This window comes from Triticum dicoccoides, chromosome 5B, assembly GCF_002162155.2.
Source record: "Triticum dicoccoides isolate Atlit2015 ecotype Zavitan chromosome 5B, WEW_v2.0, whole genome shotgun sequence".
Lineage (NCBI taxonomy): Eukaryota > Viridiplantae > Streptophyta > Magnoliopsida > Poales > Poaceae > Triticum > Triticum dicoccoides.
Window position 1 is genome coordinate 605,271,266 of NC_041389.1, and position 6,928 is coordinate 605,278,193.

General features: G+C 44.1%; 1 pseudogene; it reads right to left on the minus strand.

The window, feature by feature from the left end:
* Positions 1-2,974: 2,974 nt before the first annotated feature.
* On the minus strand, positions 2,975-5,763 carry LOC119306298 (annotated as a pseudogene).
* Between the last annotated feature and the right edge of the window lie 1,165 nt (positions 5,764-6,928).

Here is a 6,928-nt window from a genome sequence, read left to right on the forward strand (position 1 = left end):
GGATAGTATTGTCCATACTAAATTACATACACTGTACCCGCCGTTCGTCGTAGGGCCGGCCACCCGTGTACGTCGCGCCCCGTACTCCCGCGTCGTACGTGTGCGGTTCGGTAGTGCGATCGGGAAAGGAAAAAAAAGTACGCCCCACCCCGACACCCCATCTCCCCGTACGAAACCCTAGCGGCATCAACGCCGCCGTGGTCCACCGCCGTCACGACGTCGGGCGGCGTCCGTAGTCACCCACGCGCCGTGAAACCGACACCCCATCCCCGCCTAGGAAACCCTAGCAGCATCAACGCCGCCGTGGTCCACTGCCGTCACGACGTCGACCCCGACGTGCCCGTCTAGTCGCGAGCACCGACGGCGTCCGTAGTCACCACACGCCGTGTCGCCGGTGAAACGCCCAGCGCTCGCTCGCCGTTCTATCCTGGTACGCGCCCTCCACGACGTGGGTGGCAGCAACGCATCGGCGTCGACCCCAGGCGAGGACCCCTCGACGGCGCACAGTAGGTTAGGATGGCTCCTTTTGTTCTTTTTTTGATGATTTTGATTTGTCCATTGCATTTTTGTGCATTTTTTATGCAAAATGGTTCCCTACTTAGGTAAATAAGAGAGGAGAGTAGTGACCTCTTAATGGCCTCATAATGATTTTGTATGTTCAAATTTGTATGCATGCCACATAGTCATGTCACTGTCGCGATGATGTTTTGTGGAATGTTGGCATTGATCTCACACCTTATTTGTATGTGCATAGATGGAGCAAGTAACCGGATATGCCAGTGATGATTCCGGTAGCGATAATGGATCCTCGTCATTGAATGCGAACCAACCTCCCGGAGACAACTATATGAGTCAGGATGAATCGTACAGTGGTAATGTAAGTGCCTTCAACGTTGACCAAAACATATTGAATACAAACTAGTTATTTGACACTAACATGTCCTTTTAAATTTGTATAGCTACATGGCAATGCTGACGATGAGGAATATGATATAGATGAACAATTTTATGCAGATAGTGTGAGCCAGGTATGTTGAAAAAATTGTAGAGAAATGATTGACATTAAAATTGTATGACCACTTATGTTACTTTACATGTGCACAGATAAATGCTAATGGTGACAATGAGCGTAATAATATAGATGATGACAATGCCGAGAGCGAGGTCGATGCATCTCGTAGTGTGAGCGGTAGCCAAGTAAGTTCTTTACATTATTTATGGTTAGTAAGAATACAAGAACAGATTGACATGCAAGGTTATATGTCATATTTTGCAGGGAGGTGTTGATGGTCCTAGCGGGAATGATGAGCACAGCGATGATGATCAGTTTGACCTTGACATGTGCTATGATGAATATCAGCAAGAGTCACTTGATAGGCATTGGGTAGTGATGGTAAAGACATTCAGGTCATTAGACGAGGTGTACATGTTCTACAACAAGCACGCAAGAGAACGTGGGTTCAGCATCAGGAAGGACTCGCTAAAATTTTCGAAGGATCGCGCAAGGACTCCGCGCTTGAGGAGGTATCTCTGTTCCGCTGTAGGAAAACGGTGCATTGATTCTCATGTTTTTTTGTATGCAGCAACTGGGCTTGAAGAATCATGTGAAGACGATGCGAGTGTTTTACCTCTTCCATTTATATAAAAAACAATTGTTAAATTTATGTTCGTGTTGAGTATTTTATGTGTCAAACAAGATTATTGCCTACAGACCGTTGTTTTTTCAGACTTGTTATTTTCTGTCCACTACAATAAAATTACTGTGGTGACAATTATTATGTTGAGACATCGTTGTTGTTGATATAAATATTCAGTATTCATTGTTTATTTTATGAATTCTGCATGTATTTACTACAGTCCCGTCGGCTGTCAAATATATTAAAATAAGAGAAGTACTCTGTGAACTGTTGTTGAAAAAAAATGAAAAAAAATGTCCGCCCGTCTCCACAGCGTGTCTTAGTAAGCCCGTCGTTATCAAGCCCAACGGGCGACTACCACAGGCGTTTCGGAGCTCGCGTGGAAACCAGGCCCAACAGGGCAGCATCGACGCGCCACATCGACGGGGTAGTAATCAGAGGAGTTCAATGCGACGACGGGAGCTGAGTATATAAACTAGTCATCGTCGCCTTCGGCCGACGAGGTGGGACTAAACTAGTTAGTTTCCCTGTCGCGGCGTCTCAGCGGTGGTAACTGGGCCGGCCCACGGCGCGTCGAACCGTCGAGAAGACCGCGCCGTCAATTGCCTTTTTGGGCCGGCCCACGGCGCGTCGAGCCGTCGAGAAGACCGCGCCGTCCAGTGACTTTTTGGACCGGCCCACGTCGCGTGTGGTTGTGTCCACGTCGCCCCGCGACCGACGCAAGTTTAGTCCCACCTCGCCGGCCGAAGGGGACGACGACCAGTTTATATACTCAGCTCCCGTCATCGCATTGAACTCCTCTGATTACTACCCCGTCGATGTGCCGCGTCGATGCTGCCCTGTTGGGCCTGGTTTCCACGGCGTGCTCCGAAACGCCTGTGGTAGTCGCCCGTTGGGCTTGATAACAACGGGCTTACTTAAGACACGCTGTGGAGACGGGTGGGCATTTTTTTTCATTTTTTTTTCAACAACAGTTCACAGAGTACTTCTCTTATTTTAATATATTTGACAGCCGACGGGACTGTAGTAAATACATGCAGAATTCATAAAATAAACAATGAATACTGAAAATTTAACGACGACACGATTACATGATTACATATTACTATTCGGCAACAAAAAAATCATGTAAACAAAAAAAGAACGATTATATAATATTTATGAAACAAAATATCATGTGGACATAAAAAATATTTGGAAAAGTGCCGAGTCTATTACATATAACTATTCGGAAGCAGAGTCTATTACATAAAATTTATAAGCAAGTGCGCAAAGCGTTTGGAAAATAAAGTCCTCCAGTACCACCCAATCACATGCAAAACTCCTCTGTGTCGCATCTATTTTTTCTTCTTTGATATCCGAATAACTTTGTTTTTCACTTCATCAAGCTTGTTTCTTTCCGAAAAGATAAGTTGCGCAATCATTAACTCTCTCGAATCATCAATTGAGATCTGAAAAAAAATGGTGTTAGCACAGCGTTCATTGTACATCGTAGTCCAAACATGACTTGCGTACCTGTGAAAATAAGCCTGTCCATTTGTCACCATCCCAATATTGAAAGCATCGAAGGAGAAATATTCCACACGAATTCCTAGTGCATACAATTTATGAAGATTAAATATCTACTGTACATACAAGACCGACATTCTGTCGAAGTAAGAACTCACCCATCATGTTGTTTTGGCATGTCATACGTTTGAATAGGCCAAGTGGAAACATCCAGATAATTCACAATTCCGGTTGCATTTGCTTCTTGGATATCTTCTGCTAGTTGTTTTCTCTACAGATATAATAAACATGGTGGAAAGAATGTCATTCAGTGTACTAAAGAAAACGAATGTTCCCAAATGCACATTTGAGAGTTAAACTTACCAGGTCCTCAACGAGTTCTCTAGTAACACTATCAAGTTTTCCGGTCATCAACGAGTCAAGAACCTGAAACTCTCTCTTTCCGCTATGCATGACGATAGTAATCCAGTGATTATTTTGCTTGTTTAGAGGAATGTAAGTCTGCATCACAAGGACCATAAAACACAATCATCACATACTATCGTATGTATGTACCATGTTAACAATCAAACTTACCTTTGATTTTTTGAAATACTCATCCTGACATCTGTTCACGGGTCCATTACTATGCGACTCTGCTTCATAATCGTTACCGGCGGTCTTCTTTCCGGGTCTAATGCGAAGCAACCAATGTATCCTTCAAGTTGTCAACATGAAACAATCATCATTAACTTTGTCGACCAAAAATGATGAGTATGCATTAATTACCTATAAATAATGTGTTAGATTAAACAATGATATTTTCGAATCAATTGTAAAACAATATATGAAATTAACTTACGTCGTCACTTAGCCACTCATGGTTAATAATCTGACAAGCTCTCCGCACAGTGAGACCTTCTTCCATGCCATCATTGAAAATTTCTGTTTTGGCATGTTTTTGTGAATGCTCATGCGCACGCACGTACTTGATGGACGCTTTCACCACATCATACTCATCACCAGATTTGTTAACACCACCATTTTGGAACAATTCTATAACGCACAACTCAAATAATTATAAACGCAAATACATAAATAATTATTACGCAATAACAATTAGAAACACAAAAAACTTACTTCCTTTGGCAGAACGTTTTGCACGTTTGTTCGGTTTAGGGACCACTTAAGGAGACTTGACATGTTGTGATCCTTTGCGCTTGCGCCTGCCAGTAACCTCCTCCACTTCCTCTTGTACTCCTTGAGAACCAACCGATTTCGTTCGTCTCTAAAGATGTGGCAGCTTTTTCATCTGATACTTCTGGTACTTGCACAGGATCATCCATATCACCCTTGAAACTGTCCCAGTACTCAGGTGTGCAGTAAAAGGGTGTGTTTCCACGAGAAGTTACATCAATGCCGTTATCATCCTTTTGCAAATTCATTTTGGAAGGTGTGCGGAACCGGTCTGAATCATCTTTTTGATATACAAACTCTTTTTGCGGACGTCCACCATCGTTTGAAGACTCATTAATGCCTCCGTACAGATTCTCTTCGTCCTCTTCCAGGTTAATGGGTTTGTAGGAGACGCCGGTTTTGTTCAGTTTCTCAATCATCCTCTGCAAGAAAACATTTCATCTTAGTTCTTCAATTCAGTGATGGACATTAAAGAGACGTGCTCAAGTGTTACCTGTGCGCATAACTCTGGCAAACGAAGCATTTCCTTCCGAAGCTCATTCATCTCACTCAAAATCCGGTCCATAGTAGGCTTCTGGCTTGAAGCCTCCAAGGTACTGCCCTCTTTCCTCGTTCCAGTAACGTTAGATTTTTTTCTACTAGCTTTCTTGGTTTTTTGAGCTTCTTCTTCCGCAATTTTTTTCAGCCTATACTCCTCTGTAATGTTGTCATCGATCTACAAGTGCAAGAATTATACATACAAACCATATGCACACTTTACTTTATTTCATAAATGTAAAACAAACATGATTACTAGGATTACCATCCCAACACCACGACCATATTCATAGTCGTATTTGTCTCTTCTCACAGCCATATCTTCCGTCCAGTTCCTCATCAGCGGGCTCAACAATGCCAACGGATCATATTTTGGACCGGTGATTGGTTGCACCTTCTCCCAGTATAGGTACTGCAAAACACATAAACTAATTAAATTACATGTTCATCCGTGACATTTTATAACAAAAGTGTTGAAATTAATAAATAGAACGTACTTGCAAAAGGGCGAGGTTCCCCTGGGGCCACTACCTAACATGGCCGTCCTGCAGAAGCTTACCAATCTCCGATAAACGGAATCGTGAAGTGAATGCATTCCAGTTGAACTTCCTTATCAACTTAATATTTTGCACTAAGGCATAGTATTTTTTCGGAACGTATTCATGAGACACTGGTGCAATTATAGTTCCTAAGAGAACTAGAAATGTCATCCGAATAAAGTCATCATCAGTGCTCTTATTCTTCACAATCTTTTCTATGAGATCATCAATCATGATCTTACCATTTTTCTTGCTAACAAAACTAACAGGTATTTTTTTGGTTGCTTTTTCTCCTTCAGTACTAAGAAACCCAAAAACATCCACTCCATTGTTTTTCCAACCAAATATGGAGTACACATCATCAGGCCTTAGTGAAATAAGACCTTTACATCCAGCAGTACTTCTAGAACTCTCTTCAACCATGAATTTTTTGCTACTCGGATTGTAACCTTAGAGTAAAAAGTGAAGCAAAAAATCACGCATCTTTATCGATGGTATTCTAAACATGCCCTGCATATCCGTTTCATAAAACCTGAATTTCTGACTAGGTGACAGTTTGTCAACTAGGCTAACCCACTTTTGAACAGAACATGGAATCACACCGTTGATATTCATACTGCATCAAATAGATTTCTGTCACATACCATCATACTGCTATGAGCCTCGTCGTATAAAAAAACTGGAAAAAAACTTACACGACGGCGACGGTGGGAGAGGCACCGGCGGCGTATAGCGGCGACATGTCAGGGGATGCAAGCCGGCGCGGGCGCACCGACGACGTTTGTACGGTGGGGCGACGGTGGGAGAGGCAGCGGCAGCGTATACAGGGCGACGGGTCAGGTCAGGGCAGGCCGGCGCGGCCGCACCGGCGCCGTTTTGGAGTGTGGGGCGACGGGCGGCGTATGGTGGCAGCACGTGCAGATCGCGGTGGCGGCGAGACGGGCTGACGTAGAAGGAAAATTTGCATGCACGTCGGCTAACGACGTCGCCCGAGCGCTGATTGCGGCGTCGTTGTTAGTGGGACGGCCCCATGCACGCATGCGCGTCGGTTAGCGAGACGGACGCCGTTTTTTTTGCAGGGCCTTATTTTTTTTAACTAAATAAAGTAGGCACATTTTTTTAACTGTATCAAATTTTTTTATCTTAACCAATTTTTTAAACTTAATCAAATAGGCTCTTTTTTTAACTTAGCCAAACGTGCCCACTTTTTTTCCACGTGCTACTGTGCCCTAGCAGGGCACGCACGCAAAAATTTGTCATGTTTCGAGTTCGTATGGATTTTCTACCATTTTCCGGGCAGAAAACCCAGAAAATACTGCCGGGACGTCACGCAACGTGCGTTCGTTGTCGGATTTCGTTCATTTTGGCCGTGTGGTGCCCGGGTGGAGCCCCACACGCGCTCGCAGAAGTTGGGTGCAATCCGTCAAACCGCTCAGGTACTTGCTGTGGAAGGGGGTGGTTTCGGTATGGCCGGAGGGGACCCTCGGTCGCACGTCTCCGCTTCGCATCCGCCAAACGTGCCCACTTTTT